The sequence below is a fragment of the Gigantopelta aegis genome, chromosome 9, assembly GCF_016097555.1.
Source record: "Gigantopelta aegis isolate Gae_Host chromosome 9, Gae_host_genome, whole genome shotgun sequence".
NCBI lineage: Eukaryota > Metazoa > Mollusca > Gastropoda > Neomphalida > Peltospiridae > Gigantopelta > Gigantopelta aegis.
This window is the reverse complement of record NC_054707.1, coordinates 13602883-13618095: the sequence shown is the minus strand read 5'-3', so window position 1 is coordinate 13618095 and position 15213 is coordinate 13602883. Positions and strand designations below refer to the sequence as shown.

The following is a 15213-nucleotide window of genomic DNA, read 5'->3' as shown; positions in this document are numbered from 1 at the left end:
TGAATTAATCCATTTAGCTCATTTAAGATTTAATATAACGGATGGATTCTGACTAGCACTGCGCGCTAAATTTATTTATAATTTTGTGAAGACGCCGACGAAGAAATATTCTCTCGTGCTGTCCGTTTGTATGAATCAATTTCCATATCGTGCAATCATTATCATTTCCTGTTTCCATCTCAGATTGCGTGCAATTGAGACCATCTTAAGTCTTATCAGAATTTCCTGCAAAATAGTCTGACATTTCGAGATTTTATTGATTAATTTCCGCACAAATGTTAACAAAACAAAACAAACAATTTGTAAGTTTCATTATTAAATTCTAATTTGCATTTTCTTGCATTTGCACGCTAGATGAGTATTTAAATACATGTACAAACATAAAAATAAGTATTGTTATATTATGTGTGGTTAAGCTTATTTCAAATCTCTAACTCTAAACATGTGGAAATCTTAATGGATATTTAATTGCAAACTGTATGATTAAATGTTTGCCAAGTGTAGTTTAAAATAATTAATCATCTCAAAGTAAAATCTACAATATTCATGTCTTAGCAATAGCAGATACTGATTCCAAGTTATTATTTGAAATGTGTTTAATCAACAACTTAAAATAATGAACAAGATATTTATCATTTTATTTTCCTTCTAGGTGAAAGCGGGCCTGACGTAGCCCAGTGGTACAGCGTTTGCTTGATGCGCGGTCGGACTGGGGTGGAACTCCGTCGGTGGGCCCATTGGGTTATTTCTCGCTCCAGCCAGTGCACCACGACTGGTACATCAAAGGCCGTGATATGTGCTATCCTGTCTATGGGATGGTGCATTTAAAAGATCCCTTGCTGCTAATCGAAAAGAGTAGCCCAAGAAGTGGCGACAGCGGGTTTCCTATCTTAATATCTGTGTGGACCTTAACCATATGTCCGACGCCATATAACCGTAAATAAAATGTGTTGAGTGCGTCGTTAAATAAAACATTTCCTTTCTAAGCGAAAGTGAATAAGGCCAAAGGTTTTTAATGAAAGTTATTACATTTACGATGACGTCAACGTTGGTGTAAACGTCCGTTTAATTTCTGTACTCAGCAACACCAGTGGTCACGTACGTACGTCAAAGATCGAGGTCACGCATGCCATGGAGACATAATAGCTGGTGTGTGTGGGAGTATTTAATGATTAAACGTTGAAGATATAAGAGGTGTGTAATCCTCTTACCCATAAAACAATCGAAAAAGTAACAATGTCGATACGAACGCATCAAAAAATAATGTTTATGTCTGACCACGAAACTGTTATTTCTTTCTTCCCTTCAAAACATTTAAACTATACGAGTTTAACTGCATATGTAATATAAAATAAGAATAGAGCAATTTAAATCTAGCTACCATTTATTTACTTATTATTTAATTGTTTATTTATTTTCTTTATGTCTTTCACTTCTTTCTTTCTTTCTTTTTCTTTCTATCTTTCTTTCTTTCTTTCTTGATTAAATTGTGTTTTCTCTTTACTGAATGCGGTATTGGAACTACATTATACATGGTATCTACATTATAAAATGGTATCTGCACATGCTATTATGCTAACTGCAGGCAAAGTGGCATGTTAGTACCACATTTTTGCACTATTTTACTGTTATATATCACAACTCTATTACACTAATAGGCGGAGAGAGTTGAGGGATTCTGGTAAGCGATTATAAATCGGACAGCCGTGTTTCTATTTTTGATACAGTAAACGATTACACTATATCAATGTCAATTTCACAAACTGCAGATGCTACAAGCTTGGTGACTGTAAAGGCTTGTGACGTCACTAGTGTGCTATAACACTATTGCCATGACACATCCCATAAAGATACAATGCATTAATACGATAATTATGTTACCGTAAACGATGTGGGTGATAAAACACATACAAATCGAGTTCAAGTATCAAATTGTTTTAATAATTACCACCGTTAGTAGATAACATATGCCATTCACAAACCAACATAATCAACATTTGACGCTTAAGATACACTTGGTGATATGTGGTAAATCTGTATAGATGCAGGCAGTATAAAGTTATCTGTTTAGATGCAGGCAATATAAAGTTATCTGTATAGATGCAGGCAGTATAAAGTTACCTGTGTAGATGCAGACAGTATAAAGTTATCTGTATAGATGCAGGCAGTATAAAGTTGTCTGTATATATGCAGACAGTATAAAGTTATCTGTATAGATGCAGACAGTATAAAGTTATCTGTATAGATGCAGATAGTATACAGTTATTTGTATAAATATAGATAGTATTTAGTTCTCTCTAAAACCTTCTTTTCTGTGTTTTAATACTGAGATTGTAAAATCAAAAATAAGTGAAACAAAAAGTGAAAAAAATATAATGACAAAACGTATATCGTGCCTTTGTGTCCCATTGTTTTTCTATGAAATGTTACACCATAACATCGTTTGTAGCAAAACAAAGCTCGTGTTAGGATGGATAACACACAGAAAATAAGAGTGTACTTCCGACTGTCATTTCTGGACTGGAACAACTACGTGTCAATTTCATATACCCAGGAAACATTTTAGGGAGGGGACCAAGGGCAAAAGAGCACATGGAGCAACTCCCTGAAAAGGGCACAGGGACATTTTAATGTTTTAGGGAGAGGGACAGGTCCTCCTGGTCCCCTCCCTTGGATCCGCCCTTGCTTTGCTGCTAAACCCTGGCGAGTGTGTAGGAATTTATACAGGGGGCCCAGACTGTGGCAAGCGAAGTTTACAGGGAGTCGAGTCATGACCCCACTCAGAAAATACATTGAAAAAAAGAAGAAAATGTGTTAGTGCGGAAGGGGGCAGGGGTGGGGGAGGGTGGGGGTGGGTGTGGTGGTGTTGACGCCTGAAACCGATTCTACTGAAACAAAATCGCTATTCTGAACATTTACTCAATTTCCATCTATAACATGATATAGGACCGAACTTTAACCATCAGAATCTAAATAAAACATGTAATAGAGATTAATACGCAATCAGATAATTTAAAATTACTTTTTGGTAACAAAAATAATATTATATAATATAGTATATGTTTTTCGAGAAATAATAAAAATGTACTGTGGCCTGCCAAGCTCCGTAAAAATGTATATCACAGAACATTATATATTTGTATTTCATGAAATTATTTCTTATTTCATGAACATTAAAAGGGATGATATAACAATCAAACATTTCAAGTCAAGAAAAAAGAAGATGTCAAAATATGTGGCACAACTCTTTTAGTATTACTTTGCGGTTTCCATATTAATTGAAAACAAATTTTGACTACGATTACTAGATTGGTAATTATGGGTATAATTAATATTAAGGTTTGTTTGTTTACGTATATGTTACAGGAACTATTTCTAATCAATGAATGTTTAACGACACTTCAGCACACACAAACTATATATCGGCTATTGGAATGTCTAATCAAGAGTTCTGTACAATTCCTGAAAATATCAGGAATTATGTAATAGCCAATTTATCAAGTTATTCGCACAGTAAAAACAGAAAGTAAATTCATTGTCACTCCTTCGACTTTTTTGGTTTGAAATATAGCTTAGTTGTCGAACGCTTGCAATAACCATAGATGGCTGGACTTATTTTCAGTGCCAATTAGTGCCCCGAGATCCAGTACATAAAAGGCCTTGGTATGCACTGTCCTGTCTATGGGAAGGTACATATAAAGATCCCTTGCTGCTTTTTTGACAGGTCTAAGAATTATATATAATATCCGTTATTGGCTGTTGTCACTCGCTTCCTAATATCGCATTGATTACCCGAAAGTGTTTATGGAGACTGATTAAAAAACAAATATTCGAATTATACCCATCAGAATGATTTCAGGAGAAATGTATAATTCCATCCCTTAACATCTAGTAATTACTTGTATATTGAACAAGAAAAAAAAAACCGCGGATAATAATTTAGTTTTCCTTTATTTATTTAAAATTATTAAATCAATGTCTTGTGAACATTTTAGGCTCATATTGATAATCCGTTTACCGGATTAGTTGTATCATGACACCCCCCCCCCTCCCCCCCCGAAAAAAAGCCCCAAAAAGCCAAACAACCAACCAACCAAACAAACAAACAAACAAAAAACAACAAAACAAAAACCCAATAAAAAACAGCAACAAAAACAACAAAAAGCAACAACAACAACCCCCTCAAAAAACCTCCAACAACTTTCCTCCCCCCCAAAAAAAGAAAAAAAGAAAAGAAAAAAGAAACGACAACCAGCAAACAAACAAACAAACAAACAAACAACCAAAACAAAACAAAACCCAACAACCTGCGAAAAACACCACTAAACCACAACAACCAAACAAACGAACAAAACAAAACAAAACAAAGCAAAGCAAAGCAAAACAAAGCAAAGCAAAACGAAACAAAATGAAACAAAACCCAACCCAACAACCTGCAACCCCCCACAAAACCACAACAACATACCCTAAAGTCAAACCAAAACCAAAACAACAACAAACGAAAACATGTACACATGTATATTAAAATATTCGCGTTTCTCGTTTGTTTTAGTATATATTCAATTCCTCGTTGTTTTAGTAATCGTGGTTAATTCCTGAGTTAATCAGACATTAGGCCTATATTCCTGATATATTCAGGAATTATGCATAATTCATATTTCTTGATTATGTTTACAATTATTGCTATTGGTTTGCAGCGTGGACAAGAGTCAAGACGACGGCAATATTTATGTTATGATGAAGGCGACAACGAAGTTTATGAAGATGAAGATGAAGATGAAGATGAAGATGAAGATGAAGATGAAGATGAAAATGATAATGATGATGATGATGATGATGATAATGATTAATGTACATAAACAACTGTAATGTTTTTTTCTCTACATTTCTGTCAATGATTGGTAGAAACGTATGGTTTGCAATAAACATTTGTCATCACATTATATTTAAATGTATTCTTTTATACACTGAACCGCCCACCTAAAAAAACACACACAAAAAACAACAAAACAAAACAAACAAAAAAACTAAACAAACACCTGTTGTGTTGACGTTGTGCATATTATCTTTAGGTGGCACTGTTATTAAGAGACTAAAGCTGTTAAATTAAGAGAATTGTGTTCCATACATCAATGATTCCCCCATCCCCCCACCCCCGTCTCCCTTTCTGGAAATATGACAACGTTAATTACCCGTGAACTAACAACCCCCGTGTCACGGCGCGTGTATCGACCTGTTCCCACAATGTCGGATAAATATCAGCTGGTTTGTTGCGCATTTGTTCATCACACAAAAGAAAATGTAATATCAGTTGATTAAGAAATGGTGGCATTGTCAGAGAAAGGACTGTTATGTTTTATTATTGTCAAACCCGCTGAAGTACCTTTCATATCTTTTCTTTGGCGTATGGTGTTCGGTCTGGTATTGAATAACAGCTTGAAAATTAAGGACAGTAATTGCTGGTTGATTTACAACAGAAAAGAAAAACGCTTCATAATTTATTTTATTTTATTTATTTATTTATAACTACAAGTATAATTTGCAGATTTTGAAAATTGTTATTTTGCTGTTGAAATGGGGCAGTTACAAATCAGTTATAAACTTGTAATTTCTTTTGTGCTTTGTATGCATTTGTTTTCTGCATTTATTTATTTTTTCACTAAAAACTTTTATTTATTAAAATATTTACTCCATGTGCATGCGGGTGGAATTCGGTCCGTCGATATAGTGCTATCCTGAATTGCTCGGGTCGTAGGGGCGAATCTTCTCAGTGTATCAATTGTTTTTTTCCCATCCCAGCCAGTGCCCAACAGATGGTATAACAAATGCTGTGGTATGCGCTCTCCTGTTTGAAAGTTCATGTGGATATGGGAAGAAAGGGAATGAGAGAGAAGAGGGCAGAGAGGCACACACATAGAGAGAGAGAGAGAGAGAGAGAGAGAGAGAGAGAGAGAGAGAGAGAGAGAGAGAGAGAGAGAGAGAGAGAGAGAGAGAGAGAGAGAGAGAGGAGAGAGGAGAGCAGAGAGAGAGGGAGAGAGAGACAGAGAGAGAGAGAGAGAGAGAGAGAGAGAGAGAGAGAGAGAGAGAGAGAGAGAGAGAGAGAGAGAGAGAGAGACGGAGACAGAAAGAGAAAAATGAGAGATAAATACACAAACACACATACTAACAGAGAGAGAGAGAGAGAGAGGAGAGAGAGAGAGAGAGAGAGAGAGAGAGAGAGAGAAGAGGAGAGAGAGAGAGACGGAGACAAAGAAAGAGAAAAATGAGGAGATAAATACACCAAAAAACCACATTACTAACATAGAGAGAGAGAGAGAGAGAGAGAGAGAGAGAGAGAGAGAGAGAGAGAGAGAGAGAGAGAGAGAGACCCTGCTGTGTGTGTGAGAATGTTCTGAATCGATAACCGTTGCACCTTCACGTACGACTAACTGCACAGTTTTGTGACGAATGCCAACACACAGTCGGAACACTCGGGGGGAAACAATGAAGTCTTTTTGTATCCCAAATGGAACAGCAAATGCAGCGTGCTCTCATTTCAACAAATCGCTCGCCCTCCGCATATTGAAGGAATGCCGATCGAAGCCAGTGTCAATTTCACGTCACGTGACTCACTTGTGCATTATCCACACTGAAACGTCAAATTGCAATATTGCCCAGCAGAGAAATATGCAGCATTTGGCTGTGTTCTGAGCGCCAAGTCTACATCTGTTGGACGTAAATCGTAAGTACGATCAAGTCATATGTAATCTAGCTTTTCCTGTGTTCATTTCTCTCTTGTCGATTGCAGCGTTAATTTCAGGCGGCTTCGTTTCTCGCAGGGAGTTAGCGATATATTTATTCACCAACATGGCCGGCAAGCGTTTCGCAGCCCGGGAAAGTCTAAGCTCTATTGATCGCCGTGCCCGCTAACAGCTTGACTTTACCGGGCTGCGTTAGCCAACTGCTGAACGAGTGTAGTTACCGTTAGCTTTCATTCAGTAGGCTAGTAAATACATTAATACTTACATGTACTCTTACGTGAAGATTATTTAATCGATTATAAACATTGTAGCTTTGCCGGCTGCATAAAACGGAGCTGGTTTCATGTTTTCTCAAATCGTCTTACTTGGTGTATACCTTGACCTCCATTAAGCAGGCACCTGTATTAAAGAAGGCACATTTTTTCATTACCCTATTTTGTTGCTGTTGCGTTGACGCAATCTCTAAAAATATCTATTGACATATTGTAACCCTGTTATATCTTTTCTCTTCAAATTATAATATCCATACTGAATCTTTCTCTATTTGTTTTAATATTTCTACATATAACTAACAAATACAGAAGAGATAATTAATATTTTAAGCTCGAAGTTGCAACTACCGAAAATATAATTCACATTCCATCTCTGCAATTAAAACAAAAATATCGCGTGCATGTCTCGTGACCACAGTATTGAAAGCCAATATGAGACAAATAAATTATTGCAACATAAATCAAACCAAATAAAACGAAATGGAAGTGTCTCAAATTAAATCCAAATTAATGGCATTAATCAAATTATTTTGAAAGGAAACGAAAATTGCCCATTGTTGCAAGCTTTGGGCATCAAAGTCATTTTGTTAAGTGGCTATTTTTTCTTTATTTGTACTTTATTTCTTGGATTAATACGTTAACGCCTTCAGACAGATTAATTTCACGATTGTTAATTACATTTAATTTATTATCATTTCATATTTAAATAAAAACATTGAAGCCACTTACCCTAGTTATTAGGTAGGTACCCTAGATAGTATGAAATAGGTTTTGATGGTACATATTTTTACCGTTATGTTACACATTAATTACAACTTCTTTATTTATTCATTTTAGAAAACCCAACGTGTTTCTGAATAAAATATTTATCTTTCGTAAGCTAGTTATTTGTAAGTTTCATTATATTACATGTATATTATTGTGTACATGTCTGAAAGTGATTAACTATGTGTTGTGGATTTATTTATTTAGATTTTGTAAGCAGTATACTTGCTGTCGAAATGATTGTAAACCATCTCAAATGTAACGCCGATGGTGTTCTAAGTGAATACAGTTCTATTTTGTTCTGAATGACTAGGGCCCGGTTGTACAAAGCATAGCTCAATTAACCATGGGTTAGTCCTATACTTGCCTTTTAGTTATTTTAGATTTAGAAACGTTATATTTCATTATGTATGGATCCCTTTGGTTGTTCTAAGTCATGTTTCCACATTGGTTTTGATTATTATTTGTATTGATTCAGTCCTTGGTTTTGGAAATGTCGGCTCGTTAAGCTAACTAACGTTTGAACAACTTGCCCCAGGTATTTGTAGAGCTGAGAATTAATGTGATGCGAAACACAAACGTTCGTGGAATCTAGGGTCTGCGGCTTTCAAATATGTTAGTCTTGAATGGATGTTATCTTGGACTTTCAAAATTTAGCAAACATTTACTGATGGAAAGAAATAAGGGAACACATCGAATTGTAGATGAAATTTAATTCATTACTAGCGTAGTAATGTATGTATTTCATACCAAGTTGTAATGTGGGATTGAATGTCTGTAGTGTTGAATGTGCTGCCAATATGTTCCCAGTCAACTTCTGACAATATGAATTGATTTTTGTTGCAGTCATTATTTCTTGTTGCTATCTGTGTGATCCTTTATTTTTTTCCATCAGTATATAAATAATTTATTCTTATTACGACGAAAAACTTGCCAATTTACTACAAACGGATTATATATATTACGATATTCTGTTTCTACATAAACAACGGATAGATGTCCAGCCATTCAACTTACTTTGAATCATGTATATAACAAATTTGGGCTGAAATATTTAATATTATGTAACGTACTGCGACATATTTTATTTGTGCTTTCATTGGTAAAAATGTGAGATCATAAAATAACAAATATGTGTTACTAACGTAACATTTATTGCCAGATGAAAATTGCCGTAGTAAGTTGGAGTTCCGGGTTATAATATCGTTTGTTTATTAATGTCATATAGTATCCCCGTTCCAACAATTGAAAAATCCGTAATACACGTATTTTGTCTGGATGATATGTCACGTTTACAGATATTGTATTTCAGGATGTGTCACAAGTAATGACATAATGAGGCTGGAGTTGCTTGTAATTGCTTACAATTATAGCCATCAACGACAAATACAAGTTAATCATTTAGATTAGATTTATTTTTAGAGAGAGAGAGAGAGAGAGAGAGAGAGAGAGAGGAGGGGGGAGGGAGAGAGAGGAGAGGGAAAGGAGAGAGAGAAGGGGGAGAGGAAAGAAAGAGAGAGACAGAGACAGAGATACAGGGGGGGGAGGGGGAGGGAGAGAGAGAGGAGGGAGGGAGGGGGAAGAGAAGAGAAAACAAGAGAGAGAGAGAGGTAGACGGAGTAGAGAGAGAGGAGGAGAGAGAGAGAGAGAGAGAAAAGAGAGAGAGAGAGAGAGAGAGAGAGAGAGGGAGAGGAGAGAGAGGAGAGAGAGAGAGAGAGAGAGAGAGAGAGAGAGAGAGAGAGAGAGAGAGAGAAGAGAGAGGAGAGGAGACACACACAGAAGACACAGAGAGAGAGAAAGAAATAGAGGGGGAGAGATATGACTGAGCAAAAGAGAAAAACAGTAGAAAAAAGGGGGTGAAGGGAGATATATAAATTAGAATGTCAAACAGTGTAGCATTCTTTTATATGTGTACTTGGTGAAACAAACTTTATGAAACAAGACAATGAAATATACAAGCATGATTAAAGGACATAAACATGATGAAATATACATAACGTTATGAAATGTTCAGACACGGTGAATCACGTGATGACAGTTACAAACGTGATCAAAATACGCACATACGTCGAAACTGGCTATAGATTAGATCATTGTATCGTAATCTTTGCTAATCGAGATATCAGAGTTCGTAGCTTTTGGGTGAAAAAAAAGTTAATGAAATATTAAGTATAAAACTGAATGTAGACTTTTTATGTGCAGCGTTTTCTGGGTGTGTTTTTTAAACTATTATTTTAATATGTATATTAAAATAAATTGACCTTGACACAGTTAAAAGACAATCCATTGCTATTTCTTATTCTTTTGTTGATGGCGAAAGCGTCAACATGTACTTTTAGCTCTGTATGTATTATTCTGTTTCCTCAATTCAATGCACGTTATAAAATAATTAATATAAATGAATCAAATATTTATTCTTAATTTATTAAACAGAAGTAGATTAGATTAATCATGAAGTGTTTATCCCACGGTAGGAAAGCAACAAAGAAAAAAAGAAAAAAAAAGAAAATCAAATTTCGTTGACACCAAATCAGTTCATGCTAAAGCAAACATTTAATTCCGCCCAATTTTTGTTTGAATATTAGAAGTAAGCCTAAAATGATTTGTTTTAATATAACACAAAAGGCCTTTTACGAATATATAAAACGGCGCCAGCTATTCGAGAATGTTTTAAAGATATTTTCACGAACCCTTTGATTTCAAAGTTAACAATAAAATGAAATGCAGTATGAGTATACAAAAATACTAAATAACAGCTAATGTCAGTTTTAATGGAATATCGATATACCGTTTAATGGAATATCGATATACCGTTTAATGGAATATCGATATACCGTTTAATGGAGTATTGACATAAAAAATCAACGTTATCTGTGCTCTAATGAAAAATATCGTGGTTTTATTCTGCTTAAAACCACTACAACTTTGAGTTCAGGACAAATTTGGCAATACAAAAAAAAAAAAATATATATACTGGTATATACATGTACATGTATGTTATAAATTATTTAGATATTAACAAAATGACACGAATAAAAAGTTAAACTAGATACGCAAATAAAATAAATAAATAAACGAAACGTTAAATAAATAAAAACAAAATAATAATAAAAATTAAAATTAAAATTAAAAAAAAAAAAAATACTGCTAAGTACATAATTATATATATGATTTAAAATAAATATTATAATTATTTGCATATGTAAACATTATTTCGCTAAATGCTCTTTATTTTCATAATTAAAATCGCAATATATATATATACATAAATAACTGAGGAGTTTAGACCAGTAAGCGAGTAATTAATATTCATAAGCTTTGTTCGTCTGCTCTGCCCAGATGTGCGTTATTTGCGCGTCAATTACCACAACACAGATATTGCCTTACACCCGCTCGCCGCTCCAAGTGGCATCCAACCCCAGACACGTGCATAACATCTGTGACACGCGCAAAAGCTGTCAATAGCTATTTTTCCATCTGAAAAATGCATACGAATTCCATCGTCTGTGAAACGGCAAATTGACGGCCGGCCGTTTTCGCTGGCACCTGGCAGTTGTCATAACAGGCCGACTTCTCGTCTCGGGGGAATAGCTAGACAGACGTACGTCAGGGCATTACTTACCTGGCGGTGTTGATGGACGTATTGCAGGAACGTTAATAGACAGGTTATTCGTTATTATCGGGTTTATGTCTGGAGTGAGATCATTATCAATTGATACAAGTTCTAAATGACCATGACAAATGGAACTTATTTCACGAGGAACATAAAACTAAGGGCCGGTTATAAAATTATCAAATGTTTTATGAACGGTAAAGGTGTATGATGTGGGGTGGGGTGGGGATGTTAGTGGACGCCATTGAATTTTTTTTTTTAAAATTCCTTTCAAAATAAAAAAAATTATGGTTTTTTTTTTTTTTTAGGAAGGTGGCCTATAAACGATCGTTTTGTAGGCTTCTGGAAATAATGATATTCGTGAACGGCACTACAATGGGTTTATTAATATTATCTTCTTCTTGTAAAGTATGTGCTATCCTGTGAATCTTGCCTATGGCATGGTGCATATAAAAGATCCCTTGCTACTAATGGACAAATGTAGCGGATTTCCTCTATAAGGCTATATGTCAACATTACCAGATGTTTGACATCCAATAGCTTAGGAGGCCATCGGTGTACAGACTGGTAGGTACTGGGTTCGGATCTCAGTCGAGGCATGGGGATTTTTAATCCAGATACCGACTCCAAACCCTGAGTGAGTGCTCCGCTAGGCTCAATGGGTAGGTGTAAACCACTTGCACCGACCAGTGATCCATAACTGGTTCAACAAAGGCCATGGTTTGTGCTATCCTGTCTGTGGGAAGCGCAAATAAAAGATCCCTTGCTGCTAATCGGAAGAGTAGCCCATGTAGTGGCGACAGCGGGTTTCCTCTCAAAATCTGTGTGATCCTTAACCATATGTCTGACGCCATATAACCGTAAATAAAATGTGTTGAGTGCGTCGTTAAATAAAACATTTCTTTCTTTCGATCTTTTTCCAATAGCTTAGGATTAATACATCAATGTGCTCTAGTGGTGTCGTTAAAAAAGTTCTCGTAAAGACGTAAATAAATGTTATTTATGTCCTATGTGTAGAAATTGTCAAACACCATATACCAATATGTGTTGTTTATACAGTTAAAATATCGCTAAAAACCCCAAAACAGTTTGGATGTCTAGCAACACTTTCTAACGTTACCAAATGCCCACATTCTTATTGTTTTATGTTCCGGAAATTCGTAGTTTTCATATTCCAACATTCATAAACGAGTTTGCTTAAAATTCGGTCTAACAGTGTTACATATAGTATTCCTGTTGAAGATTTTTTGTTCACATTAGAATGTTAATTAACTATATCATTGCCCTCTCGAGTATCTGTGTTTAAGTACTTTTTGTAACCTAGAACATTTCCACAGAAGCTTTATTTCTACACAGTTGCTAAAGGTGTGACTATACATAAAAGCAAACTGTTTCTTGGGAATATAACTCATACGACATCATACGTGTATAGAGGCGAGACGTAGTCCAGTGGTAAAGCGTTCGCTTGATGCGCGGTCGGTCTAGGATCGATCCCCGTCGGTGGACCCATTGGGCTGTTTCTCGTTCCAGCCAGTGCTCCACAACTGGTGTATCAAAGGCCGTGGTATGTACTATCCTGTCTGTGGGATGGTGCATATAAACGATCCCTTGCTGCTAATCGAAAAGAGTAGCCCATGAAGTGGCGACAGCGGATTTCCTCTCTAAATATCTGTGTGGTCCTTAACCATATGTCTGACACCATATAACCGTAAATAAAATGTGCTGAATGCGTCGTTAAATAACACATTTCCTTCCTTTCATACGTGTATTTTCAAAGAACCATGTAACAAAACACATCATTTAATCTTTTGGAAACATGGATTTGAAGATTCGTGAAAATTAAGAAAACCCCCAAAAACCTTTTGAACCATTGATATAATATGGAATTATAATCACGCCTTATCACTGGAATCTTCGGACAACATACGTTTGCCTTTAACTTTTTTTCGATTTTTAAATTTTAATATTGGGGGAAATATCTCATAAATTTACAAATATATTGTTTTTCATTCGTCTGACAAGAATACGCATGTAAAGATTCGCCGAGAAAAATATCACAAAGACACTCCTTTATCGATTGCTGATTAAATCTAATGATAAATCGGGAAGGGAGATAATCGGGCGACAGCGGTTTTGTTCCGCTTGATGTAAATTAATATCCGACACACGTGATTAAATTAACCGTCCAATAGCTGTTGGAAATTTGACTTAATCTCCGTTATTTACGTGTGGCTCTATCTCGTGCCACGTGCACAGCAGGACGACGATGGTGGCGTTATCTGGGCTGGAACGCATCACTTTTTATTAACACAGGAAAAACTGAATGCTCATAATTCTTAAAACCAAATTGCTGACAATAAGAAATAAGTTCAACGGAAATGTTTTTATTTAACGACGCACTCAACACATTTTATTTACGGTTATATGGCGTCGGACATATGGTTAAGGACCACACAGATACTAAGAGAGGAAACCCGCTGTCGCCACCCCTTGGGCTACTCTTTTCGATTAGCAGCAATGGATCTTTTATATGCAACATTCCACAGAGAGGATAACACATACCACGGCCTTTGATATACCAGTCGTGGTGCACTGGCTGGAGCGAGAAATAGTCCAATGGGCCTACCGACGGGGATCGATCCCGGACCGACCGCGCATCAAGCGAACGCTTTACCACTGAGCTACGTCCCACCCAAATTGGACAAAGTATTAGTATGTTAACTAGCACATACTTTAAAGTTTATAGCCAATGTAACAGCGGCGAATTCCGAGTTTTCTAGATAGAGGATGCAACTTTAAAATGCTACCTACAGTACCTCCATAATATACTAATTTCCAATACCTATAGACAATATTTCCTACAAACAAAAAGTCGAAATACACAACACACCACACACAATACCATTTAGATCTTCGCCTTTTCAAGGAAAGCAAATTCTTTACAACTCATCACCTGAATATATAGTATAAACTATTACGAAAAAGTTATTTAAAAAGCACACGTGGGTGTGCTTTAGAAAAGGAAGGAAATATTTTATTTAACGACGTACTCAACACATTTTATTTACGGTTATATGGCGTCGGACATATGGTTAAGGACGACACATATATTGAGAGAGGAAACCCGCTGTCGCCACTTCGCAGGCTACTCTTTTCGATTGGCAGCAAGGGATATTTTATATGCACCATCCCACAGACAGGATAGTACATACCACGGCCTGTGTCACACCAGTCGTGGAGCACTAGCTGGGTGTGGTTTATGTATAATCATGAAAAGCAAACACTACAACATAAAGTTTCATGTATTGGTTACAAACTGTAACAGCTAGAATCAGTGTTAGTAAAATAATCAGTATAAATATAAATCTAAAAAAACACAAAACAAACAAAACAAAACAAAACAAAAACTTGGCAATGTGTGCGTTAATGTAAAATAGAACTACACTCGTGTTAAGTGAAAGGAAGAAACAGAAAGTGCTAAACAAATTTGTCCTGCGTGCCATTAGCGCCGACATCGACATGAATATGAACGTGCCGCGTGCCGGTCTGACCTGACGTGATAACAACGACACCGACTCGAACATCGTGACGCCACGCCAACGCCGTAATTGAATATTACTCTTGAAACTTGATATTTGTAAAAATGGAAACGGCAAATTCGCAAATTTCTAAACACGTTTGGCGCCTGTTTGGCGTCGTATTACAAATTCTAAAAAATGAAGACGGAAGAATTATGATACCCATTTAATTGAATTGGACGACGTTTTAGGAAGAGTATTGAAAATATTGTTTCTTCCTCTTTTTAGTTCATACTGCCTAATAT

At 36.0% G+C, this 15213-nt stretch overlaps 1 protein-coding gene and 1 long non-coding RNA gene across 2 annotated transcripts in view; both read left to right on the top strand.

Moving 5' to 3' along the window:
• Window positions 1–4829, top strand: part of LOC121382334 — a 36664-nt gene extending 31835 nt beyond the window's left edge. Inside the window, exon 3 of the long non-coding RNA XR_005959151.1 lies at window positions 4698–4829. This is a non-coding gene — a long non-coding RNA (uncharacterized LOC121382334). The remainder of the gene's footprint in view (window positions 1–4697) is intronic.
• Window positions 4830–6624: 1795 nt separating this feature from the next.
• LOC121381341 (polycomb complex protein BMI-1-like) overlaps window positions 6625–15213 on the top strand; it is a 73580-nt gene continuing 64991 nt past the window's right edge. The window contains exon 1 of the mRNA XM_041510616.1: window positions 6625–6721. The gene's annotated coding sequence lies outside the window, so the exon portion shown is untranslated. The remainder of the gene's footprint in view (window positions 6722–15213) is intronic.